The sequence below is a fragment of the Mesocricetus auratus genome, unplaced genomic scaffold (assembly GCF_017639785.1).
Source record: "Mesocricetus auratus isolate SY011 unplaced genomic scaffold, BCM_Maur_2.0 Super-Scaffold_100014, whole genome shotgun sequence".
In the NCBI taxonomy this organism is placed as follows: Eukaryota; Metazoa; Chordata; class Mammalia; order Rodentia; family Cricetidae; genus Mesocricetus; species Mesocricetus auratus.
In genome coordinates this window covers 15,531,204-15,558,779 of record NW_024429197.1, presented here as the reverse complement: position 1 = coordinate 15,558,779, position 27,576 = coordinate 15,531,204, and the positions used below count along the sequence as shown (strand labels likewise).

At 45.5% G+C, this 27,576-nt stretch overlaps 1 long non-coding RNA gene across 1 annotated transcript in view; it reads left to right on the top strand.

Annotated features, from left to right (window-relative positions):
• The window catches only part of LOC106021912, a 342,914-nt gene that overhangs the window by 206,784 nt on the left and 108,554 nt on the right, over positions 1-27,576 (top strand). The gene's annotated exons all lie outside the window — the stretch shown is intronic.

Sequence of the window (27,576 nt, the reverse complement as noted above, 5' to 3'; positions counted from 1 at the left end):
AGCTTTAGCTACTTGAGACTGTCTCAAAAGAAAAATAATGTGCTTTTGCAAAAAAAAATACTACCAAGTGCACAATGGCATGAGCAGCGAATGTAAAGGATGCCTCTAACTAACACTCGCAAGTAGTTAACATGGCAGAGTTTATGTTGGTATATTTCACCATAATAAAATGTTTCAAGGGAAAAATAGATATTTTTTAGTGATCTTAACTTTGCCTTCATATGAGAAAGTATTTTTCCCCTCAAATAGTTGTTACATGTTCACTCAGATAGTAACCATATTTTTGCTTTTCAGTACTTGACATGTTTTTGATAGGTTGAATACATTCTAATACAATAAAATTAAATAAAAAATATGCTTCTCTAGTTTCTGCAGCATGGGAAGAGGGGACTGGAGGACTGGACATGTGAATGAAATGCTTCTCTCTGCCTTTCATTGGCCAAAGCAAATCACATGGTCAAGGGGCAGATGGGATGCCCAGTAATAATGCCCTACTACTGTGGACCATACCAGTGTCCGACAGCCTCACTCCTATTGCTCTGGGTGGTGAAGGGGTCAGAATGTAACTCATTCCAAGAATGTCTCAGCTGAAATATTTCCTTCATTCTGACCCTTGACCTGCACACACACTTGGTGTGAACCCTGATTTACCACCTCTTCTTCCAGCTCTGCGTATGCCCTTGCACTTCCTTTGAAATATGAGTGTGCCGATCTCTTGGTACCCTGGCGGACACTTCTTTTGAACATGCTGAAATGGATTTGTTCATGTTCTGTCTCTCTCATCTGAATGAAGGCCCTGGAGATCCAGGGCTGCATCTGTCTTCTTCCTGAGGTGGCCCATTAGGTGGCCTGCCTGGCAGCATTGGACAAACTGTAGATTCCAGAGAGCAATAGTAGGCAGAGAACAGGAAGGGAGGGGAGAAGGAAGGAAATGGTAAGCAAAGAAGGGAGGAATGGAAGAAATAGGGAAGTGGAGAAGGAAATGGGGGATGGAGGGGAAGGAAATGGGGGGCAGGAAAAAGACAGGAGGAAGAGAAGTGAGGGGCCAGAAGTCCAGTCAGTGAAAGGGTCATTGGACAGCTGGAGACTGAATTTCAGCACTGGATCTCAATGATGATGACAAAAAATACTGGGGACAACAGCAGACCAAACATTCAGAGATGAATCAACTCAGGAGCAGAAATGAAATGAGAGTACTGCCAAGCTCTGGGGACCTCATGGGACAGGAGTCTGGGTGCTTCCTGGGGAAGAGATTCACGCTCTTCCCCCTCTCTTGGAGGAGAAATAATAGCGTTTGCAGAATGCCTACTTTAAGCTGGGCATTGTGTAGGGGCCACCTATAAGTTATCTTACTGATTATTGTGATAACCCTATCGCCAAACTGGGAAACAAGCCAGTGAGGTGAGATCATTTCCCAAGGTCACATAGCTAAACATGTGCCTTGAGCCCAGACTCTTGATCCTTTAAGTCTCTCTTATATTTTTGGTTGAGTCCAGCCTTTAATGGCTGAGCTATCCCTCCAGCCCACAGTCTTTCTTATAGAGATACCCAGCCCCTGATCTGCCTCCTGCACAGGCCTCATGGACTTCTTATGTAGATAACACAAATTCTATTTTTATGACAAACTCTGCACCTGGGTTCTTGTGTGGAGTGTGTGCAGAATTGTCTGTGAGTTGTGTCTGTGGAGCCTCTCGTAGGCATGCAGGTATGATGAGGTTGACACATCCCCGGGATGTGTGTTGCCAGGTGTGAGACACTTGAGAACATGGTGTTGTTTACAGCTAACACTGGCCCTGGCCTAGCCGTAGCCTCCAGGTCTGGTTAATGTGCCAAGTGAACTGGGCTGAAAGTTGTCTGTCTTAGGGATGTGGAAACTGCCATGAAGTCTTGATTGTGACTTTGTTGAGTGCCCAAGGGAAGTACAAGTGGCTGCTTCACACAAGGAGGGGGTGCTTAACCCTGGCCTGGCCGAGGCTGGCTATCACTGAGGTGTGATGACCAGGGGGTTCTACAGAGGGCAAGCATCTCTGAAGCCTTCCTGGTACCTGGGGCTTTGAAGACACTGAGCAATTGTCATCTCTTCTATGTGAGCTTTGGGTCACATCCACACAACATGAAGATGGCCCCTCAACACTGGTGGGAAAATACCATTTAAAAAAGATATTTGACTGTGTTCTCTGCATCTGCCTCATACTGGGTCACCAGCCTTAATGTATGGGGAGGTGCTTATTGCAACTTGATATGCCAAGTTTTGTTGAGACTCATAAAAGATCTGCCCTTCCTGGATGGAGATGGAAGAGAGAAGATTGGGGAGTGGGATGGGGGGATGGGGGGATGGGGGAGAGGGACTGGGAAGGAATAATGGGGAGGCTGCAGCTGGGATATAAAATAAATAGATGAATAAAAAAGATATTTGACATTTGTAGAGGTGTACATGTGCCAGAGGACAACCTTGGGTGTTGTCCCTCAGGTGCCCTCTACCTCTTGGTTTATGGTCTAATGAAGTCACTGGAGATCAGAATCCAAAACTAGCCACAGCCATAGAAGCTGGACAATGGTGGCAACTTTAATCCCAGGACTCAGGAGACAGAGGCAGATGGATCTCTGTGAGTTCAAGGCCACCCAGGGCTACATGAGAGTGAATCAGTTTAAGAGAGAAACAGAGCTCTCACTTTTTTTAATTTAGGAGAGTCTGGGAAACAGAACCTTCATCCAGCGACTGATAAAAGCAGAGGCAGACACCCACAGACAAACACTGAACTGAACTCCTGGAAACCAGTGTCAGAAAGAGAACTGATGGGCAAAGGAGTTAGGACTGGGCTGGTTTAACCCACAGAAGCAGTTGACCTGAACAAGGGGGAGCTCTTGGACCCCAGATTGATGGCTGTGTGGAAAGCATAGAACTGACCCAGACCCCCTGAAGGTGGGTGTCAGTGAGGAGGCCTAGGTAATCTATGGGGCCTTGGGTAGTATTTATCCCTGGCGTACAAATAGAATTTGAGTGCCCATGCCACAATATGGGATGCTCTCTCAGCTGGGACTCTTGGGGGGGGGGGACTAGGCCCTGCCCTGGATAAAATGACAGATTCTGGAGATCCACCATGGAGGGCCTCACCCTCCCTGGGGATCGGAGTGGAGATTGGGTGGGGGACTGGGGGCCTGGTAGGGAGGAGGGAAGGGAGAGGGAGCTGGGATTCACATGTTAAACAAGTTTGTTTCTAACTTAAACTCAGGGGGTCAGGATGGCCTGGATGACTCTGAAGCCATAGACCACCGAGGTACTGATTTGCTGATTCAGCAGGTGAGGGGTGAAGCCCAGGAATGTTCAGTCTAATGAAGTCACAGGTGAGGAAGATGCTTCTGGTGCAAGGGACACACTTTGAGAATCACTGAGTTAGGTTGCCAAGGGAGGGAAGGGCTCATTAGCCATAGCTTAGGGGATGAAAATGCCAGAGCTTCTCTGAACCTCTGATCTCTCCCTCCCTCCCTCCCTCCCTCCCTCCCTCCCTCCCTCCTTCCCTCCCTCCCTCCCTCCCTCCCTCCCTCCCTCCCTCCCTCCCTCCCTCCCTCCCTCCCTCCCTCCCTCCCTCCCTCTCTCTTCCTCTTTCTCTCCTTCCCAGTTTTAGGTTTTGTGTGTATGTGTGTTTTGCTAGCATGCCTTGTCTACATACCATGCAAGGTGCCTGATGCCTGCAGTGGCCAGGAGAGGGCATCAGACCCCCTGGAAATGGAATTACAGAAGGTTGTGAGCCACCATGTGGGTGCTGGAATCAAACTCAGGTCTTCTGCAAGAGAAGAGCAGCCAGTGCTCTTAACCTCTGAGCCATCTCTCCAGCCTCCTCTATTATTATGTTAAGTGTGTATGCCGTGTATGTGTGTGTGTGTGTGTGTGTGTGTGTGTGTATGTGCAGAGACAGGCAGACAGACACACAGAAAGAGAGCCAGAGACAGAGGGACAGAGACAGCGAGAGAGAGGGGAGGGCACATACGTGGGGGTTAGAGAACAACTTTTGGGATTCATTTTTCTTCTTCATCATGTGGGTTCTGAGACTGCACTTGGTGGCAGCTGCCTTTACTTACTGGGCCTTCTCTCCAGCCTAAGCAAGGTCTCTTAGTCTGGGTGATCCTGATATTTGGGAGCCATCAATTTTGGGAATTACCCGACACATTTCATAGTTTTAGAAACACCTCTGCCCTCTACCTGCACACATCCTAGTAGAAGCCCCCACGTGGCAGTAACTAAAGTCATCTACAGACAGTGAGACTGTCTGGAGGGGGTGCAGCTGAGAGCCACTGTTATACAGGAAGGTGTTTGAAGGCTTGTGGAGGTAGGGATGAAAGAACACAACCTTGTGTACCACCTGTCTCTGAGGAGAGCTAGAACTACACTTCTCCCAGCAAGGTCCAGAGAAAATCCTCTGACGCAGGCATCAGGATAAAGAGCTTGGTGGTGATGTGTGTGTGAGCTGGAGCACGGTGTGGGTCTCCTCATCCTCATGGGGTGATGGGAACCCAGCTCTTTTGACGCGGGATGGTGTTGCTGAAGCATTGTAGACAGGAAAGGAATGCTTTCCACAATCACCCCCAGGCAGAGATGTTCACCCTGAAATTTTATCAGGTTATTTTTGCCTTGATTAGGCCAGCTGCTTCTGGGAGATGGGGAAGGAGGTGAGCGCAAAGCTGCTGCTTCCTCCAGTGTGCCGCTAATGCTTCAGCGGAGTGAAAGCCCTCAGTAGTATGCCTGGGCACAGCTCAGTACGTTGTGCATTAAGTACCAATTTGCTATTCTTTCCCAGAAGATTGCTTCCAGAACCATATTTTTGAATTTACAGAATTCTTTATGTGTTTCCTTGGTATCCTGGACACCAATATCTCTCTCTGCTAGTCAGAGAATACTTCAGACGGGTAACACAGAGGCCGCAAGTCTTCAGGATGCCCTGATCTTCATTGCCCAGGAGCAGTGGGCTCTATAATGTGGGTATGTCTACTGAATGGTCAGCTACAATCCTAGCTGAGGGAGGGCATTGGGGTGGTAGGATGGGGTTTTGCCAATATTAGGTTCTGCCTCTTTTACTGAGCCCTAAGGAAGATGGGGACATCGTTCCTCCAGTATCCCAATAACCTCATAACCTATATGAAGGTTTTGTGCTTTCTTTCTGATCTTGAGATACATGGGCAATGAAAGCTGAGAGTCTCCTGGCCAGTGAGCTCCTTCAACAGCTAGGTAACAGGCCGAAGATGACTGCTAAGGGAAATAGCTTATTGCCACGCAGGAATGGCAAGAAGAACTCATTTTTGGAACCACGAAGTTGCCTAAGCATCTTCTGCTACTCTTCCAAACATCTGACACAGCCAATGGAAAACTAAGGCAGGGCTGTGAAGCAAGCCCACCAGATTCACATCCCACAGGAGTGCAGAGTTAAGTTACAGCCCTGAACATTGAATCCTTGCAGTCAAGACATCCTTAGCACCAAGAGACACATGAACTAGACAGCCACCATGATGACCAAGTTAGGTCTCATGGCCAGCTCCGAAAGTGTGCACAGCAGCGGTAAAGCCTTGGGGCAGTGGGAGTTTGTGTTAGAAACCTTTCCTCGGCTCCTCAGATCCGTTTGCTATCATTTCCACTCTGCCACCCAGAGGCTGCTCCTTGTCAACTACACCAGGGAGCGAGCACCTTGCCCTCTGGGTTTCAGTTGGGTGTGGTTAATGGAAAGTGTTGAAGGAAATCAGAGGGAAGGAGTTTATTTCCCTTGATTTTTGGACCACCTGGGGCTGATTGCCTGTGAAATCCCCTGGAAGGTCCTTAGCTTCTGGGGATGACTCTCCTTTTTTTCCCTTTTTTCTGAGTTCTTTTAATCTCTCTACCCCTTGCCTCTCCCTGTCTACCAAGGCAGCTCACCATTATAAACCTCAGAGAGCAGCACCCTGCACTGCTGTCCCACAGACCCCTCTTACCTCTGTAAAGAGCCTCATTATGAATCTCTTCTCAAGTTTCTCAGTTCCCACCAGCCCCTGACTGATCCCCTGGGCCTGGCCATGGTGGTACTGCCCAGAATGGTAAGAAAAGGAATCATGGCCGGGAGTTCAGCTGTAGTGGCTGTGGCAAGGCCTGTGACTGTGGGATTGTGGCTAGTGTCAGCTGTGTCCTGTGGTAGTGGACACAGCATCCTGTCTGGGTCATTTCTTGAGCTTTGGACCTTGGTCCTTGCTCATTTTCTAGTTTTAATGTTTCAGCCTCCCAATAAGTCTTTGATTCTCCAACATCATTCCAGGAAAAAATAAGGATTATTATTTGAAAGTTCATATAGTCAGAGATGTTCCTGATGCCCATGACTATGAACTTGACTGATATAGACAGTCAAGCAGATGCTTGGTATCTGGCCCAAAGTAATGTGACCACCTACCATCTTTTGCTTTTGACCTTGATATTTCTCCTTTTCATTAGGAATGTGGATAAAGGTTGACTATGCAACCACTTATTTGTGAAAAGTGAGTAAATCACAAGAAAAAAAATCCACCACATATGACTTGGTCTAGATGTCCTGAAGATCCTGGGGCAAAAAACAAAAGCAAAACCAAAAAAACTGAGGGCAATAGCATCTTCCAGATTATCTGCTCTTTATCAGACAAGAAAGAAAGACTCTTCCTGGCTTGGGTTATTCTTGCTTATGTTAGCAGTGGAACGAATTTTTTTGTATTTATTGTTTCCTTCCATCTTTACAACAATTCTACCTAGACATGAAGGGTGAGAAGTGACTACTCTAAGTATACACAACTGATATGGGGGGGGCAGACACTGAGAACAAGCATTCATGGATGCATTTGTTCAAGAAGACTTCCCTGAGTTCTTATACCAGGCCTGGGTACCACTTTTAAGATGCAGATGCAGATGCAACAGTATCCCTACTATCGAAGTCCACTGAAGTAGTTCATACAGGTCATAATGGAAGATGGAGAAAGCTGAGCTTTTAAGAGACGCATAGAAGGAAAAATCAGTAAGGTTTGGTGACAGATTATTATGAAAGGGGTTATGGGAGAAAGGGAGAGAAATATATTTAGAAGGATTTCTAGGTTTCTATCTCAGACACAGGAGGATTGCATGGTTGTTGCTAGGAAAAATGTAGAAAAGGCAGAGGTGGTAGAAGGCAGGTAGGACAGAGCTGGAGACCAGGTGAATAGGAGCAAAATGAAGTCTGGAGACGAAGCAGCTCTTGGTAGGCATGTGCCATCAAGGGGAAAGATGACTGAGCTAGGACAGAGGTGAAAGGCAAGGTTGGTTTGGAAGCCTCAACTACCAATTAGTAACAACCATAACCCTTTAGCCTCATGCAGCTTGGCTATAGGGTCGCTTCACAAGGAGAGCTCTGCTCTCTGGGCTCCCAGAGCTGGCCTTGGCAGGCTCCTTCCTCTTCCCAGTTATTTCCTGGGCTCAGGTTCAGCATTTAGTCGATCTTCTCATTAGGAGGGCCTGCTCCTTGGGTCCATAGGATCACTCAATACAGTAAGTGAGCCAACCCCGGGGGTTCTTTGGGTAATGAGTCCTTAAGCCTACCATTAGCAGAGCTTACTTACTGCTTACTGATCACCAGCTGGCTGGGCTGGACAGATGGAGAGGAGGGCGGAGCCTTTCCGGGGCATCTCCCCAGAGACTCCTGGAATCAGGTTGCTGTGTCCCTGGGGGTGGGATTGGTTTCAGTTCACTGGACAATCTGGGTTAGCACAGGTAGGAATCTATGCTTGATGGGTCTAGAGGAGGAGAAAGGAAGGGAGGGCTGGAAGCTATGGTTCCTGCTTCTTTTTCAAGCGCATGTCTCTGTGTGTATTTAAGGAAGCCTGTTTCAAAGGGTGCATGATTCAGGATTAGAAACCTGTTTGTATAATCTGAATATCTTCAGAACCCATCAGTCAAAGGATAGCCATGAGATCACTTGTGAAGGGGGTGACTCAAGTTTCAGTGCCTGTGCCTTCCCTCCCCAAGGCCCTGAAAAATAATCTTGTTGAGCTCATGAGAAACCCCAGATGTTGGACTGCTTCTCTGAGTACCATACTCTCTCCTTCATGGGTTCTGCTGCTCCACTGGGTATGGCAGGGTCTTGCAGACATCATGGCTGTTCTGCAGTACTAGAAACTCCCGATATTGCCTCTGCTCTGTACTCAAGGACAGAGCTCTGCTGCTGGTCTGCCAGGGCTAGCCTCTCCACCAGCCCATTGTTTCGCTGTCATAGCACCGGGCTCTGGTACTGTTGTCAACTCAGGGGACAGAGTCCTAAGTTGAAGAACAACTCTGGTGATGACAGAGAAAAGGGGAGAAAGGATTTCTCCCTTATTTTCACTGTCTTAGGGGCACCCAAAAGTTCTATAGGGATTGATGAAACAGGCCTTCCAACCTATTTAGGCATTGTCTTAGTCGGTCTTCTATTTCTGTGAAGAGACACCTTAACCATGGCAACTCTTATAAAAAGAAATCATTTAATTGGGACTAACTCGTAGTTTCAGAATTTTAGTCCTTTGTCATCATGTAGGAATAATGGTGGCATGCAGGCAGACATGGTGCTGGAGAAGTAGCTGAGAGTTCTATATCTGGATCTGTAGGTAGTGGGAAGGAGAGAGAGCCACCAGGCCTGGCTTGGGTTTTGAAACCTCGAAGCCCATCCCCAGTGACACATTTTCTTCAAAACATCCTAATCCTTTCAAATAGTGTCACTCCCTAAGCATTCAAATATGAACCTATGGTGGCTACCACAGACATGTTTTTATTTAGGCAAACAATCCTGTTCATGCCTTACTAGTAGGAGACATTGATATTGGGAGGAGACATTGGTATTGGGCTTGACCTTGTGACTTTGTTTGATCAATATGATGTTAGAGGTTGTGTAGAAAACAGAATCTTGACATAGGCTTAAGCAGTTGGAGTTAGGCTTTTGCCACTCTGAGCAGAACATGGGCCATGGGTAGGTCATTGTCCCAGAAGAATGAAAGATGTTGGGGAATGAATCAGACACTAAAGTCTTGTAGCTTGATTCAGAGCCTCCAAGGAGTCCCAGAGATGTTGAAGTTGGGAATAAATACTTAATGATGTATGCCATTGATTTGGATATGCTTTTTGTAGCAATATTGAGGTAATAGTTTTCTCATTTCTAAGATCCAGACATTAATCTTTGGAAATGAAATAGCAAAGGATGAATTGGAGTTACAACTACCTGTAGTAATAAGAACTTTCCTTCCATAAGTACTACTCTCTGACTGGGTTAAGTCATTGGAGTTTGATCCTTTCTTTATTTAAAGTGAATTCTCTCAAAAATCTTTCAGATTTCATGCAAATGAGTTTCATAAGCACCTGGCTTTTGACTATGGACTTAAGTTCATATACCTTGACTTGAAAACTGTAAATTTATTAATTTTTTCTTTTAAAAGGTATTCGTTTTATTATTTTTGTGCTTGTGGTGTGTGTGTGTGTGTGTGTGTGTGTGTATACACACATGAGTGTAGTTCCCAAGGAGGCCAGAAGAGGGTGTTAAATTTTTCTGAGTGTAATTTCCAAGGAGGCCAGAAGAGGGCATTGGTCTTTCTGAAGTAGAAGGTATAATTAGTGGGTCACTCCATATGAGTGCTAGGAACCTTTGCAAAAGTAGTATGTGCTCTTAACCACAGAACTATTGCTTTAGCGCCAAGCTCATACATTTTCATAAATGTTCAAGAATAGGGGTTTGCATTTGGGAATTTGACTGAAATATAATTACATATGTACTATGTACGGTGCCCTATTTCTGATTTTTTTATGAAAATGATGTATTTTTATTGTTGAATGAGATGTTGACAAGAAAATGAATTGATACTTAGTTTTAAATTCATGAAATACATCTATGTTTTTATGATAATATTAGTAATTATAGCATATTTTATGCTTACCATATGTCTGTGCCCTGTTTTTAAATTATGAAAATAAAATTATCATAATATAAAAATGAATAGGGGTTTGGAAATTTTGTAAGACATAAGACCATAAAAAAGTACAGTTAGACCCCTGTATCCATGTATTCCATATGTAGCTGTAGAACCAGCCAATTCTGGATAGAAATATCTTTAAAAATTTGTCTGTACTAAAACATGGGCAAACAGTTTTGTCTTATGGTCATTTCCTAAATGATATACTTTATTATCTAATTACATTTGCATCCTGTTAGTTGTTGTAAGTAATCTAGAGATGATGTAAAGTACATGGAAAGATCTGTGTATGCTAATTGAGAATTTTAAGTAATTTTGAGAGAGAGTCTTGACTAACCATGGGTTTTGATGTCTGTGGGGAGGAGCTAGAACCACAGCCTGGTGGGTACAGGGGGAAGCTGTAGGTCGTTCTTTAAGGGTTGCATAGTAGAGTATGTTAGTTACTTTTTTTGATGTTCCTGTGACAAAATACTTGACAGAAACAAAGTAAAGGGCAGAGTGTTTATTTTGGTTTATGGTTTCAAAAGGGGTCTGTCCATGATTACTTGGGTTCATGTGCCCAGACAGAACATCACGATGGTAGGATGATGGCAAGGAAGACTGCTCACCACATGGTCAACCTGGAAGACGAGAAAAGGGGAATGCTGGTGGTAAGACTTGCTGTGTTTTGTAAACCTTTTTATTCAATTGAGCCCTCAGGCAATGAGATGATGGCCACCGCATTCAGGATGAATCTTCCGTGTTCACTCACTTAATCCCCTCTACAAACAGTCTCATAAGAGGCATGCACCAATTTAGATTATTCTAAATCAAGTGAAGTTGGTAATGAAGTTTAACCATGATGGTTTCCATCAGAAACAGTCCACCACTAGTTCAGTTCAAAAATTTCTATAGAACCTAAACAAGGCAAGACAGTGTGCCAATAAAACTTTATTTACAAACAGAAGTTTGCCCACTTTCATTTTGTAATAAAGCATTTTCAACTCTTCCTGGCACCGACAGAGGGCACCAGTGGCTCCATTTGGCTGTCACTTGATTTGTCAGAGTGTGTTTGCCGTGTTTGTGCTCAGATAGAAGGTGTTTTCCAAATGTTATCATTATGACCAATAAGTGCAGAGGCAGCTAGCATGTTGGAAACGCTGCCTCGAAGAGACATATGGTTACGATGGAAACCAAAGTGGAATAATAATTGCAAAAATTGGAAGTGGTGAGAAAATGGATGTTGCAAGTGAAAATGGGGTAATTTTTCCAGACAGTAGCATGATTGTAAAGGAGTAAATCAAACAACATGAAAAAAAAATACTGTGCCCATGCCATCGACAGTAATCAGCAGAATGAAATGAGACAAAATGGCAAAAATCAAAAGAACAGAAAAATTGGGTACAGGGCTGAATAGGGGTAGGACAGAAGTTCATCAGCCTGGTGGCAGTTCAGGACAGGACAGGAGCCACCACGATGACACGAAGACACCAGAGAAAGGGTGGCTGCCTGCTGCACACCGTGTCTGACCTGAGAGGCTCAGAGCCCCTCAAGTCTGTATAAGGTTAAAGCAATATTGGTGCTTGGCTGCCAAGGGCTTCTCTAGGAGAGGGCCTGAAGGAAAGAGGGGGTTACTTCTCCCCATAGACTTTATAGTAAGAGGACTGGGATCTCCTGAAAGAACACACATCTGAGCAAAATGGATTATGTGAAGCACCAAGTCACTCTCTTGTTTGGTAGAAGCAGACCTGGGGAATTACAAGTTATCCTTTACCAGGTTTTTTTCTTTTTTCTTTCTTTTTGTGTTTTGTTCTGGCAGATAAATGGACTTATGAGTGTCTCTTGGGAGCTGAGATTATTGTTAACACGCACATGCATAAACACACACAGAGACACACAAAAGCACACAGAGATACATACAGATGCACACACAGACAGGCGGAGACACACACCTGACGGGAAGGTGTGTGTGACTGATAAAATGAAGGCTAAAATTTGTTGCCTGCTGAGCATGGCCTCAGAAGGCAGGGTGGGAAAGGTCTGCATCACTCACCCTCTTTGCTCAGGGGCAGGAAAGAGGAATTCGAGGAGGAGGCTTGCAGAGGCAATGGGACATCACAGGCACTGCTCAGGGGACCAGGGAACAGGCAGAGAAGGTTGGAGTCTGAGGTTGGATCTTACAAGTGTATGATCCTGAGTAATGCTGTTAGAAGCTTCCAGCTTCCTCTGTCTGTGCCAAGGAAGAGAAATGCTTTCTTGGGAGCAAATGGGGACTGTTTCCACCTTGGGGAACAGAGGGATAGACTGGGAGGAAAGAGACTAAAAGAGAAAAAAATCAAGGCATTAAGGTTACCTGCCAGATTCCAACTGAGACGGTAAAGATGAAGGAATGGGAAATTCTAGTCACAGGGGACTTGAATTCCCGTGAGCATGGGAATGAGTTCTGAGTTTTCTCATCCAGGATGGCACCTACATAATGATAAGATTTTTGTGTATAACAAAATCCATCAAAGGGTAGATTTTAAGTATTATCACCACAAAGAAATGATGTTTATAATGAAGTGGACATAGTAACTAGCCCAATTTGGTCCTTTTACATATGCACATCAACACATCCCATGGCGGGGGGAGTGTGCTAGGCAGTGGTAGAATGTTTGCCCAGAACTTTCAGAACCTTGGGTTCGTTCTCCAGCACTGCGTGAACTGACCATGCTGGCACACACCTGTAATCCCAGAACTCCAAGGGTAGAGGCCAGAGGACCAGAAGTTCAAGGACTCCTTGGCTATATATGTATATATTGAGTTAGGCCAGTTTAGGATACCCGAGAACCTGTCTTTAAAAATAAATCCCTCTATACCCCATAAATATGCTTTATTTTTACTTAGAAATTTTAAGTCACCTGAGAAAAGGATTTCATGAAAGACAAGTTTAATAACATGTGGGTGAAAAAGTGACAGGGGGAGGGAGGAGGGAGGAGGGAGGAGGGAGGAGAGCATTCTCCTCAGAGGATAGGAAGGTGGGTTGGTGGCAAAGCTTTCTTCATGGGCCGGCTTTGGGAGGAGCTCTGTGGATGTCTTGTACAGCACACCACATGTAGCGGAGGCCCCCTGTCACTGAGGCTTTGGGCTAGATTTCATCAACCCATCCTTCCTTCAATTTGCTCTCTTTCCTTGGACACCAGCATTAACAGACTCTGGTGTTGTCTCTGGCCTTAAACTCTGTTTTCTAGGCCATTCAGAGTGATTTCTTCTTTGAACAGGGAGTGTGTTCCTAGTGTCTGGCCTCAGTGTTAGGAGATAAAACTTGCAGAATATTCGTGTGACTGTGATCTATTTGAAATAATTGACAGGTCATGGTGAGCTCCATCCTGGAGGCTGCCAGGATCTGAAGAGAAGGAAGAATCGGCATTCTTCAGGGTAGGATATGATGAGGAGTGGGACCAGCTGCTTTGAACAAGGCACATTTCAGGACTTGGTCACTACGAGGCAGCCTCTAACCTGTGTTTTCAGGCCAAGCTGTTTGAGTGTGTGTGTGTGTGTGTGTGTGTGTGTGCACGTGCTTGTGTGTGATGAAGCCCTTGCATACCTCCTCCTGCTCATCTGGGAGAAAGCTTCCTGGAAGCTGTCACCTGAGACAGTCATTCAGCTTCTCGGCAGGAACAAAGAAGCTGCTGGGCCTCGGCTTCTGGCCAGGGATGCCTTCCAGATGTTGTCATGGTGATGCTGGAGTCAGGAGCTGTTCACCAGAAGAACTAAGTCCCTTCTTCCTCTCTCCTTAAGCATCATGTGCAACCTCTCTCACTGTGGTTGAAGGTGGAGAAACACTTCTGTGAGCACAGGTGGCTGGACATGAGCCACTTTCCAACCAGGCTTCCTGGACTCTCTGGGTGCTCAGTTTACCCAGGAAGCATTATCTGGGTCAGAGATCTGCGATCACAGGATTTATTGATTCTGTTCAGAACTGAGGATGCTACAAATACTCCAAGCGTACAGTAAGTGTGCCTCAGATATGAGAGTGCTGTAGGAACTTTTAAATCAGGTTATTTGGAGTGAAAGTTGGCTTGGAGTTGACTGGAAGCCCCTCGTTAACAATGATGACATCAACAGCAGTTGCTAACACTTGTAAAGTTCTTGTAGTATATCAGGCATGGGTCCAAAGAGACAACAAGGAACTTAAATTTAGTTCAGTTTCCATGTAAAGTGCCCAGCACAACACCTAGTCTCCATAAACAGAGCACCTGTGACCATGACCAGACTCCTTGGACCCTGATGTCTCTTCTTGCTCCCTCTGGCTGGTGTGTTTGACCTCTTGAGCTGTCCCAAGCTGCTAGGAGGTCACCTCATTCCTGTAGACGGAAGACACATTACCAATCATTGTACCCAGCCAGACGTTAGGTTGCCTATTTGCTGGAGACCTGGCCTGAACCCGTCTTCATTCTGGTCTATGCGTACTTGGAGGCATTCAGAAGGAGTTAAGGTCTTCAGGCCATCTGGGATGCACCCCTGCTGAAGGGGACAGTTTTACAAGGACCTGAATCCAAGAAGCCCCCAGGTTGTATTTGTGTCCTGCTGCCAGGCTCAGCGTAATGGCCCTGACAGTCGAAGTAAGCAATTGGCCAATTTCCTTCAGGAACGTTTGAAATAAAAAGCAGTTTGTCTGAGTGGAGGAAATTGTGAGAGCCCCAAATGGAACTGCTTAAATTTATTGCTGGAGAGTTTTTACATATTGAGCCAAAGGCATTTTTTTCTTTTGCACTTGGTCTTGGGTTCCTGTGAGCACCACACTGCACCAGAGATGGAGAGGCCAGAGCTGCCTCCAAAGTTAGCTTATGGGAAGATCAATCCCACTGCTAGCCCAGCTCTCCGAAGGCAGAGGCCTGCCCCATCCCATGGGAGTGACTCAAATGCCTGGATGGAAACACTCTGACTCTGCATCTCCAAACAGGAGACCTAGCAGCATCTGTTGTACCAGCCAGAGTCCTCAGCTGGTAGAGGGATCAAAGCTGCAACATCTGTGACTTCTCAGGTGAGAACTTTTGTTCATTGAGTGCTGAGTGCAAGGGCTGCTGGGATGAACCCTTCTGGCAGTTTTCCCTGGTTGGGATGGATGAGTATTTATTCTCAAGTTCTGGAAGAGGCTGGGTTTATATGGAATTCAATATTAAAATAGCCAGCATGCTGTTTGTGGGACATCGGGTAGGCAGGTTGAAAGAAATCCATCGGGTCAGAGCTTTAGTCTGTCTTGATTCTAGTTTACTATGTGGTCACATGGAAACCACTTTGTTTCTCTGGACCCCACTTTCCCTCTCTGCAAATGAGGTCAATACAATCATTTAGACTTCCTCTAGCTCTGATATGATGTGATGCGTTCCCTTTTTGTCCCCCACCCAAGCCTGTAGACTTCTGAGATCTTTCCTTGCAATGTCGATTCAGTGCATTTAGACAGAAGGAACTGAAGCAACCTGTAATACTGGGAGAGCGTGGACTCGGGAGCCAGCAGGGTTCGAGTCCTGGTTCTGTGTCTAATTTGCCATGACCTTGGAGAAGTTGCTTGCCCTACCTGACCGGCAGTCTCTTTATCTAAGCCTCAGAATGGTGCTCAGAGGATGAAACAAGACAGCATCATGAATCCTCAAGGCTGGGCCAGCCCAGGTGCTCACTAGGCATGGAGTTTCTGTCGCTTTCTGTGTAAACCACATTCCGGCAGCACTGCTGGATAAAGGAGAGCCCTGCCTTGACTTTATGCATGGATCTGTAACTCTGAAGACAAAGTGTTATCTTTCATGTTCTCCTCTAAGCAGCTGGAATGGAAGATCCTTGGACCAAATGATAGATGTGCTTGGAAGAGCTGCTTTGATAAATGGCTTGGGTTTGGGATTGGACGAACCCCTCAGGGCTATCCTTAAATAAAACAGATGGTAGCTAAACTGCCTTCTAAAGAGGGGAGGTGCTGCTAGCAGCGGGACTTCTGTCTGGATGAGCGGAGAGATTGAGTAAGGTGAGTTGAGCTACTCTCAGTAACAGTGGGGAGGGTGTTACTGAGACTAGGAGAGACAAAAATCAAGTGGTGACTCAGTGGAGGAGAGAATTTGGGAGAAAAGACAGCGCCATTTAAGAGAACTGGGAAAGGGTGGCTGACACACATGCTCAGAGATCTCTTTCATCATGCTACCGAGAGGCAATACATCCTCAGATGCTGTTATGGTGCTGCACTGCCTAGATTTTTGTCAGCTTGACACAAGCTAGGATCATCTGGAAAGATGGGAACCTCAGTTGAGAAAATGCCTCCATCAGTTTACCCTGTAGGAAAGGCAATGCTCCCCCCTCCCCTCCTACAGGTGGTTTTAGGTCACATAATAAAAAAGACTAGGCAAGCCATGAGTTCAAGCCAGGCAGCAGCATCCTCCATGGTCTCTGCTTCAGTTCCTGCCTTTGGGTTCCTGCCTTGTGTTTCTCCCCTAATCTTCCTTGGTGCTGGACTGAGACTGAAACCCATAAACCAAATAAATCCTTTCTTCTTTATGTTTTTTTGTCAGAACCAATACAATAGAAAGCACACTATGAGAGGTTCTATCCAGATGTATATAAATGAATCTATGTGTGTGTGCATACATGAGTGAACAAGAAGCCAGCTGTGTTCTCTTTGCCATGTAGACACCTACTGGTTTGTATTAATCTAGGCTGACATCAGAACCAATACCCAAAGACCCATGCTGGCTTTCCAGATTGAGCAGGATAATGGAGAAGGAGCAAAGCATTCTCCCATGTCCTTCTGCCTTCAGATAGCTTGTATGATCTTGCATGTGTCTAGACATGAAACATTGTAGTCCATGGGATGGTTGTCACCATGAAAGGGACATATAGGACACCCTGGGGATGTAGGGTCAAAGGATGCATCTATCCTTCGAGGACCTGAAGGAAACGCAACAGTGCTTGGAAGACAGGCAAAGAGAAGAGAATGGCAGAGGATGAGGCTGGAAGTGGTCATAGATCAGATCAGATCAGATCACAAGGAGCTTGTAAAATACGAAAATATGTTCAGTTTTAATATGACCCTGAAGAGTCACTGAAGTGGTTTTTGTTTTTTGTTTGTTTTGTTTTGTTTTAAGCAAGGAGTGGCATGCTTAGTTTTGCTTTCTAGGAAAAAAAATCACTTGGGTTTCAACCATGCATGGTAGCATGTTTCAGACCTAAGATGAAAGACAGCAAAACCCAGGCAGGCTTCTTGATCACAGACCTGGACTAGATGACCAAACTAAATGGCTGGACTTTCTTGTAGCCTCTCCAGCTCATGGTGCCCAGTATAAGAATTCCTGGGAACAACTCAATTTAAACTAGCATCTACCAAGTACCTGGCACCTGCCAAGCTAGTTGATAACATTCATACTCATAAACGTCTCATGAAGCATACAAAACAAGTCTGGTGTTAGTGATGAATGGAAGGAGAATGACACTAGGAGTACTGTCTGTATTCCCTCTATGGAGGGAGCTAGGAGGGCTGGCCTCACTCAACGCCATCTGCACATCTACAAGATCAGGCTGTCACCTTCACTTTCAGATAAGAAAGCTAACCCGAGAGGTGAAGCAGTTTATGTAAGAATTCAAGTAAGTAGCACCACTGGGGATGTCCCACCCACCCACACCACTGCTCGAGGCTGCAAGTCAACTTCATCCTGCGAGGTTATTCCTAGAAACTTCATTTCTTATCTAGCAGAACCATCTCTGGTCCTGGCTGTCTGGGGATGACACAAAGGGCCTAAGGTAAGGGTGACCTCTGAGACTCAGGACATGTGCATATTGGTGAGATGAAATACGCTTATGTTCTGCAGTTCTTGGGGTGGGCACAGCTGTCCTCACCTGCCTGTAGCCACACTTCAGATGGCGGTGGTACCTGGAGCTGCAGGAGGCAGGAAGGAAGAGTTCTGTACACAGGCTCCCATGCTTTGGGGGCTCTCAGGGTCAGCAGGATGAGGGGGAAACAGTGAGACAGGAAGAAGTGGCCCAAGGTAACAGTGTAATAAAAGATGCAATTTTTTCTCTCTCTTCCTTTGAGACAGAATTTCACTACATGTAGCCTTGTCTTGCCTGACATGGAAATTGCTATGTAGACCAGACTGCCCTTGAACTCATAGAGATCAACCTGCCTCTGCCTCTCCAGTGTTGCGATTAAAAGTGTGCACCACCAAACCTAGTTAGAAGTCTATATTTTAATTACTATTAAAGTTTTATTATAAAGAACTTGCAAATAAGCACACACACACACACACACACACACACACACACACCCCAAAATTAAGCAGCCCAAAAGTCTATACATAGTAACAAATATCTGTACAACTAGTTTTGAAGTCAGAGCTGTCCGGGCTTAAATGCAAGCTGTGCCATTCAGGAGCCACACACAGAACTCTGATGGTGTCTGTGTGACCTTGGACCTGCCTGTTTGTGTCTCCATTTGCTAATTTGTAAAATGGAGATGATAACAGAGCTTCCCAGGCAAATTGCTGCATGGCCTGATACAATCACACAATGCATTAGCCCGATGCCTGCGCCCTTCACCACATGTTCCATCAATGTTAAACATCACTAGCAATCCTTCACTTCAGAGCCACATCTGCAAGCGAAGGATAATTATACCCCAGGCATAGAATCTGGGTGGTGGTGGTGAGAAATGAATGATAAAAACATATGCAAAGTAGCCAGCATTAGCAATAAGCAACAGCCCCATAGATCAAGGGGGCCTGACCCTTGTGTCAACTCCAGTGTCCCTTCTCCTGAATCTCTCTAAGAGAAATCATCAGATGTTTTTCCCAACTGCCAATACTTGCTGAAAATCGCTAAGGCTGGTCCTGCACTTTGTCAATTCTTGAGGGAGTAGCTTAGATTGTGTTTGCAGCAGCTTCCTGTCTGCATACACACTGGGCTGCTAGGGGAGCCACAGAATAACAAAATTATTCTCTCCCCAGACAGCAATTCTCCCACATTACTTCACTTTATCAATTACACCTGCCTTTTGAGCTGGGGTTTCCCTGCCCTGATCACAAAGGGTAATGCGAGACGAGGGTGGCTCTGGCAACGAGGATGTCCTCAGAGCTCCTCTGGGAATGGTAAGCTGGGAGATTAGGATGCTTCTTTGTCTGGCAGTCACGCTCCACCCTGTTCCTGAAGTTGGCAACAGCTGGAGATCTGAAGTCCATGAGCAGGCTGTCAAGTCAAGTCATGGAGTCCTGTGCTTGCACATCTGTGACCCATGTTCAAGTCAAGACCCAGTTTAGCTGCCGGAAACTGACCTTGACTTAAAATCCTCCTTTAGTTTTCCATCCCATTTTCTTGCTGCCTTTCCCAGAAAAATCTCCTCATGACTCCTGGGTTCTCCTCTGTTGTCTGACACCGGTTTCTCCTTTCTAGTCTGGGCTATGCTAGTCAGGCTCTTGCTCATTCTCCATGAAAGAGTTTTGGCCAAGGTCACCAGTTTGCTGTGCTGACAACCTGAGTCTGACCCCTGGAGCCCATGAGGAGAGGCAAAGAGAGAACTTACTCCATAAAGGTGTCTTCTGACCTCCACACCAATAACAACATCAATGACAATTATAAGAAAATAATAAAAGTCTTAGAACGATCATTTTGTCTGCCATTGGAGAAATATAAATTGAGACAAGGGACTTCTGCTAATGGTCAATCCAAAAATCAACCACCAGCCAACCACCCAGCCAGGCAGCCAGGCAGCCAGCCAGCCAGCCAATCAAAACTAGTGGTTTTCTCAGAACACTTGAGAGGACTTCCTAGCAGTGTTTACTACATCATACCCACTGTCCTCAAATGAGGGGTGTATTAAAATCAGGATGTTCATTAGACACTGGGGAGGCCAATATTTGTATCTTTAGCAGAGGGATTATGTTGGTTTTGTTTTCCTTCTGGCTTGTCAACCTCTTACTTGCTTTCCACATCACGGGAATCTTGTCAGTTTTTCTGTAGTCTGTTTTCCCTCCTGATCTTATGACTCTCTTTTCACTTCTCTATATTAATCCCCATGTGATCTCATCAATCGCCTCCATCAGTTTTTCTGTAGTCTCTTTCCCCTCCTGACCTTCTGGCTGTCTTTTCACTTCTCTATATATTAATCCCTATGTGCTCTCATCCCAAGCATCACTTTAAGTAGCATCCACATACTGGTGAGATGGCTCAGTGGGAAAAATCCTTGACCTGCAAACACCAGCATCTAAGTTTAGATCCCCAGAACCCACACAAAGCTGGATGCAGTGGCTTATGTCTGCAATCACTCCTGTGGTGGAGCAGGAAAATCCTTGGAAGCTCAGAGATCAGATGGCCTGATATATACAGTGGAGTACAATAAGAGTCCAACCTTAAGTAGGATGGAAGGATAGACACCTGCTGTGTCCTCTGACCTCCACACATACACCCTGGAATGCATTAACCAGGACTCACACACCCAAGGACACACAGAGGCACACACATCGTACTTGTTCACATCATGCCCACACATATAGACAAGTGAAAAATAATGATGACTCCAACATTTATGGGTACTGAATGTTGGCCTTCCAACCCTGTCAATTGCATGGCTGATGAGCACCTTGATTTAAACATATCCCACATCTAATTCTTGATTTCTTTCCCCTTTAGAACTTACTTTTCTTTGTTTTCTATATCACAGTTCATGGTTGGCTTTTTTTCCCCCCTGCCTGCTCAGGCCAGATATCATGGAGTTGGCCTGAATTGTTTGTTTCCTTTGAAATATCCCACATTCAATCAACAAAAAGTTACCACCCGTCAAATTTAAGTCTTTTACAAGGTAGAAGCTTGGTTCTTATTTCTCGAGCTCTCTAGATCTATTTGCTAGTTGAAGACATGTCTAGCTCTCTCCAGAGCAACTCTGGAGACTCCCCCCCTCCTCCCCCGTCCCTATGTCTCCACCGAGGCCTCTTGGCTCAATTTGCATTCATCAAGTGGCAGCCAGAATGATTTTTCTAACATTTATTTGTCATTATCATCGTCATCACCGCTGCTGTTGTCATTCATGTGGGGGTAGGGGTGGGGGTGGAATCCATGGGGCATGTGTGGATGTCAGAAGACAATGCTGAGGAACCAGTACTCTCTTTCCATCTTTTCATGGGTCTCAGGGGTCGACTTGGAGGTAGTCAGACTTGTGTGGCAAGTGCCTTTACCTGCTGAGCTGTACCACTGGCCCAGCAGCATGCTCTTTTAGAAGGAGGAATTAAATCAGGACTTTTCCTCTGCCCCTCAGACAGCCCTGGCTGTACTAGTAGAAGTGGAAATGTCTTTTAATGTCTGTGGTCCCCTCCCCCACCTTTTGAAACATTGTTTTACTTTACAGCACTCAATCATGATATAATGTGTTGTATATTTATGTTTATTCATTCCTTTTGGGTGTTCCTACACTAAAATGCAATCCCCAAGAGAACAGGACATTTTGGTTGACTTGGCCATTGCTCAATCTGTAGCTGTAATGCTTTTCACACTGTAGATATTCAATAAATACTGTTGAATGAAAGGTCAGGGGCTACTTTAGGTTGGTTTAAGCAAAGTAGTTATTTCAAGATTACATGTGAGGTTCCAGGAAGATGTGCTTGCTGGTGGCTTGTGATGCCTCTTAGGATAAGGCTGCCTGGAGGTGATGCTGAGTGAGGTGTGACAGTGAGTGTGGTTCTGCCCTGAGCTCTGAGGGTGAATGGGGTGGTTGTGATTGTTTATACTGATGACAAATCTAACAAGATCGAGAATTGGTGGTTCTCAACCTGTGGATCATGACCCCTTGGGGAGGTTTGAATGACCCTTTCACAGGGGTCACATATAAGATATCCTGCATATCAGATATCACATTACAAGTCACAACAGTAGCAAGACTACACTTATGAAGTAGCAATGAAATGGCTTTATGGTTAGGGGTCACCACAACATGAGGAACTGTATTAAAGGGTGGCAGCATTAGTAAGGTTGAGAACCACTGCTCTGGAGTCACCTAGGAGACAAATCTCTTGGCACATTTGTCAGGGAGTTTATAGATTGATCAGAGGTGGGAAGACCTATACTCAGTGTGGTGATGCTATTCCATGGGCTGTGGTCCTGGGCTCTAGACAATGGAGAAAGTGAACTGAACGGTGACCTTCATTTCTCTCTGCTTCCTGATTATGGATGCAGTGTGACAAGCTGCCTTAAGTTCCTGCTGTAGTAACTCCCCTGCCTTGAGGAGCTGAACCTTGGAACTGAGAGACAAATGAGCATTTTCTTAAGTTGTTTTTGCCAGGTCCTTTGTCATGGTATGAGAAAAGTGACTAATACTGTGGTTGTGGCAGCTCGAAAGAAAATGGCCCTGGAAGGGAGTGGCACTCTTAGGAGTTGTGGCCTTATTGGAGTAGGTATGGTTTTGCTGGAGGAAGTATGTCACTGTGGAGGTGGACTTTGAGGTCTCAGAGATGCTCAAAATGCTGTCCAGTGTCTTAGATAACTTCCTGTTGCTTGCAAGTCAAAGTATAGGACACTCGATTGCTTCTCCAGTAACATGTCTGCTTGTACACCACCATGTCACACATGATGACAATGGACTAAACCTCTGAAAATGTAAGCCACCTCAATTAAATGTTTCTCCATTGTAAGAGTTGCTATGGCTGTGGTTGCCTCTTCACAGCAATAGAAACCCCAACTAAGACAGTGTCTTAAGCTGTGATGCATCCCGTGGGCTGCAGACCTTCACTAGAACAGAGGATATCAAATTGCTTGGAAGAACTAGACGTTGTAGAGCCCATATGCATAGTGATATTGGGCTAGCTGAGTCAGGGCAGAGGAGGAGACCCGGAGTTAGGTCAGAGTCCTCTTAACAGATGAAGGCATGTGCTAATGTTGCAGCAGTAACGGTTGTGAGATGATAGGCAAGGGCAGACAGGCCTTCTACTCCTCCAACCCCTCCCATCTGGTGTCCTCCCACCACTAAGTAAAAGAATGAGGAGTGGAGGAGAGCAGCCTGGTACTTGAGAAAGTAGGAGCAGATCTGGAAAAGAAGATACAGGCAGGTCTCATCAAGGAGTGGGAACAGGGCTTGTGGGTGTCTGTCCAGCTCAAAGGGAAAGTTTTGATCACAGTCAATGAAATTATTTACAATACTGCTCATGAAACAAAACCAATAATACGAATAATAATCAGGAAAGAAACTCAATGAATTGTTTTGTTCATTGACTCCTACATATTAGCACACTGACAAAATTCATAGAAAGCAAGTAAGACATTATAGAACAGAGACTTTAACTATAAGAGATTCATAGTGTAGAATTATAGCCATGTGACCCAATCATATTAAGATGTTAACCTATTTAGTGGTCTGTGACAATCACAAATGAGGATGTTGTAATTTCTGATTTTTGTCTCCTTTCTTCATTTCAAAGTAAGCAACATTTAAAAACGAGTTATATTTTTGTGCTTAAGGTATTATTTCAGTCCAATGAGAGAGTTTGTTTGTGAGCTAAAATTTGTCCCTTACAAACAAAAGATAGTTTGTTGCTGTTTGCATCCTGCTACACTGTTTTGAAAATGCATGCACAAATAGAAATGCTATGTATCCCCGCAGTGACAGAATTGGAGTTGTTGAAGTTTAGTGTCTTTGTTTTACTGTCACAGAGCAGTCATTGTTTATTTAGAAGTGTTACTTTAAACACAGGCCTGTATAGCATCACCGGAGACAGAAACAAAAACTGCTCCTGAATCGACTTGTACCCTCCTGAATGCAGAGCATTCTGGGAGTGATCATGTGTATTGTCCTACAAATGTATATCCCCTGGATCTGTTTCAGTCTGCTTGAGGCAGACTCTGTTCACTGGGGGATAAGAACTCAAAAGGAAAAATTTGAGCTGGGTGTGGTGGCTCATGCCTGTAATTGTAGTATTTGGAGGAATGGGATCAGGAGTTCAAGGTCATCTATGGATACATAGCAAGTTTGAGGTAGACTATATGGGAACTTGTCTAAAAAACCTAGGGGGAGGGATTGAGTTGACTATATCTGTTGTATCTGCATGTATTAAATATATACATATATATACATATGTATGTATGTATAGTAAACTAAACATCAACCATGACAATAGTTAGCATCTATCAGCAAAACTATATTTGGGGAGGAAGGTTTGTTACCACATATAATTTATAGAACTGAAAGTACCTGGTAATGATCAAGAGCTTGGGTATTGGTTTTCCTTTGTTTTTTTTTTCTCTATATTAAGACTACACTAGCTTCAACTGGGAAATTCTGAATTTCTGCTCTAGATATCTTTTCTCCACCTTACCCTAATTTGCAGGGGAGGAAGACGAGGAGATGAGTTGGCCTAGGTTTGGGATCTACCTGGATTGGGGAGGATGGAGGGTGGAAAGGCTATCCAATGTGAGAATCTCCTTCAGGAAGCCACATTAGGGGCTTAGGGTGGGTGACCCCAATCATGTGTTTCCTGTACCACAGATTCAGGATGTGGTGTTAGAGACAGCAATGGTTGGCTCTCCTGCCATGGAACCCCAGAATTGGATTGCATTCTTTCAACATTTTGTCTTCACTTTCTTCTGCTTTCTTTTTTGTTTGTTTTTCTGTCCCAGTATGTCCCCTAATCCTACTGTTTTATATCTTCACTAGACTTAGGGCCAGTAACAGTCTGGATCAGCTAACTGGGTCTCACACCAGATCAGGATTATTTGGGGTCTGAAAACACATAGAAACTGTAGTCCATGGGTAGGTGGAAGGGGCCTTGGACAGAAAGACCAGATGCAATGGGAGCATTCCCTTGAGGGCCCGAGGCTCCACTCCCTGCCCTGGTCTTGGCAGAGAGGCAGCCCCCATTTTTAGATGACACCGTCACCTCCTCATCCAAGTAGTTAGTTCCTTATAGTCACGATGGTGGCCTGGGGGATAAGGAAGCAGACATGTCCTTCTCCCTGCTCCTTTCCCCCTTCCTCCTGGCCTAGGGGTCCTATGAGGAGAACAGGAGGGTCATCTTTGGACCTTGTGTCCTCAGACACACCTTGCCCCTATTCCTATTTGCTGACTCCTGCCTGGCTTGCCTGCCCTGGCTTTCTGGTCACTGGCTCCCGGGCTTTTGGACTTCTTTTACTGAGAGAGAATAAGATTCGGACTCCAGGGGAGGGGGCACCCCTATTCCCAGGTGCTTGCCTTCCTTATATGGATAAGACACAAAAGAGGAAAGGCACTCCAACTGGGTGATCCCAGGCTACAGTCGGTCAGGTGCCTTCAGCTTCCTCTCTACCTGTGATTCTTGATGCTCTTCAGATACCCAGAATCCTTTGCCTGAAGGCCTTTGCACCTGCAGTTTCTCCCTGGAATGTCCTCCACCCTAAATGTCTGAAAGGCTCACGCTCTCACCCCTTTAAGTATTGCTCAGATATCTGTCTTAGGATACTTGCCCTGGCCATCTCATTCATCTAGAACTTCCTTCTTGATTCCCCACCCCTGCCTTCTTTTTGCACAGCATTTATCACTGAATACATAAAGAATTAATTACACATGTTTAAGTGCTTCATCTTTCTCACTAGGCTGTAAGCTGCCCCACCCCCACGCCACGGAGAAGGAATTCTGTCTATCCTATTGAAGGCACTATTTTCACCTCCTAGAATGAGGTCTGGTATTTTGGAGACACCACATGAATGTCTGTTGAATGAATGTCAACAGGCCTGGCCAGAGTGGGCACTGCTGTATTATGGGCCAGCAGTTTGCTGACTCAGCAGAGTGTTGGGCATCTCTGACTTATTGGCTCAGAAAGGTATTTGATGGCTGGCAGAATCCTGCCTCTCCTGGAAGCCTCAGCCTGGACCTTTGTCAGCTCCCTTTCTACTTTCTAATCTGTCCCTGTTCCCCTTTACACTCCACCAACTACCTGCTGCTCTGAACCTCTCTGAGGTGGCAAAGAGGAGTCCCCAGCCTTTGGGCCTCTGTGAAGGTGGGACTTCATCAGCGGAGAATATTCCTATCTGGATGGCCCGCAGTTCCAGAAGTCCTATCGTGTTAGGTTGACAGGAACGATCCTAGGGGAGGATTGATCTTGGCTCATCACTTTAGAGGACCCTGCCCACCGTCACTTGGACAGAGCATCATGATGGGGGAGTTTATGGTAGAGCCTCTCCCTTACTTACTGGCAGACAGGAAGTATCGAAAAGGAAGACTGCAGGAAGAGGCTAGGGCAGACATAACAGTAAGAACATACCCCTAACGACCTGACTATTTTAACTTGGCTTTTCCTTCTGTCAATCACCACCTCCACTAATACCATCATTAGGCATCCATTCCACAGGCCAGAGTCCTCGTAACCCAATCACCTCTGAAAAAGTCCTCACCAGAAGTATGCACTCCTAATCTAGGTGGTTCTTCATCTGGTCTAGTTAACAATTAAAATTAACCCTTACACGTATCTCCTATAAACTTACCCTCTCTCCTGTATCTTTCTTTTGTTGTTCTTGGAATTTGACAATGAGAAAGCAAAAGCTCATGACATGTGAACCCCCTTAGGGCATCATTGTGGCCTCGAAGAAACTCCTGGTCTGCCATGGGTGGCCAGCTTTCTAGAGTATTGATAAATCAAAGCCGATTTGGAAGGAAGAGAGAAGCAGCCGCTGCTGTGTGTCCAGCCAATTAGCAGTGTGCCCAGGGCTTTCCCAAGTGAGCATCCTTACCGTAATGATCCTGGGCCCATGGATCCCTCGCATGCTCTGCCTTGGAGATGACTTTCTTCAGTTCACATAGAGCAATGCATCAAGTACCAGTTGGGCTATATGCAAAGGATACTGCCTGTTCAAGACTGTTCAGGCCCCACCCACTCTGTACCTGCTGGCTAAGGGGAAAGGCTTTCTCACCTGGAGTTAAAATCCTTACAGGACATGGCAGGAAGCTGCCATCCTAGTGTGAGATAGAGAGAGGTCAGTGTTTTCTATAGAAAATTATTTTTATTATGTTAAGTAAGTGTGTGTGTGTGTGTGTGTGTGTGTGTGTGTGTGTGTGTGAAGGTGTCCAACTAGAGGTGTTGTATCTCCCTGGAGCTGGAGTTACAGGTGGTTGTGAACTATCTGACATGGGTGCTGGGAATCAAACTCACTGAGGTCCTCTGCCAAAGCTGCATGCACTCATGCTGAGGCTGAGCCCTATTTGTAGGTCAGTGTTTTCATTAGTGTTCAGAGATCTCAGAAATTAGAAGCCCACTCATGAGAGAGCAGCCAGCGTTTGAGTTTGTTGTAAGTGAACTTGGGGATCTTAGGTGAAGGATGAGCATCCAGGATTTGAGAGACACAGCGAGTCCCCAGGCACATACTTAGCACTTGACTCTAGGGTATTCAAGGTCCTTGGTGAGCCACTGTAACTACTCTCAAATTGTGGCTTTGGGCCATGGAGTTGATGAACCTTTTCACTTTTGATCTCTGTATCAGGAGTCTAGGAGGGCCCAGGAATCTTTGGGAGGAACTAGAAAGACAGATTGAGTCCTGGAAACTAACAGGGGATGCTGGAGAATCCCTGGGCTGGCAGTGGAACACCCTGACTTCCTGTAAATCTCGAGAGGAGGAGACAGGCAGCATCACTGAAAATGTTCAGGGATATAGAATGGGAGAAGTCATGGCCTGGGGTGGAGGACGGGA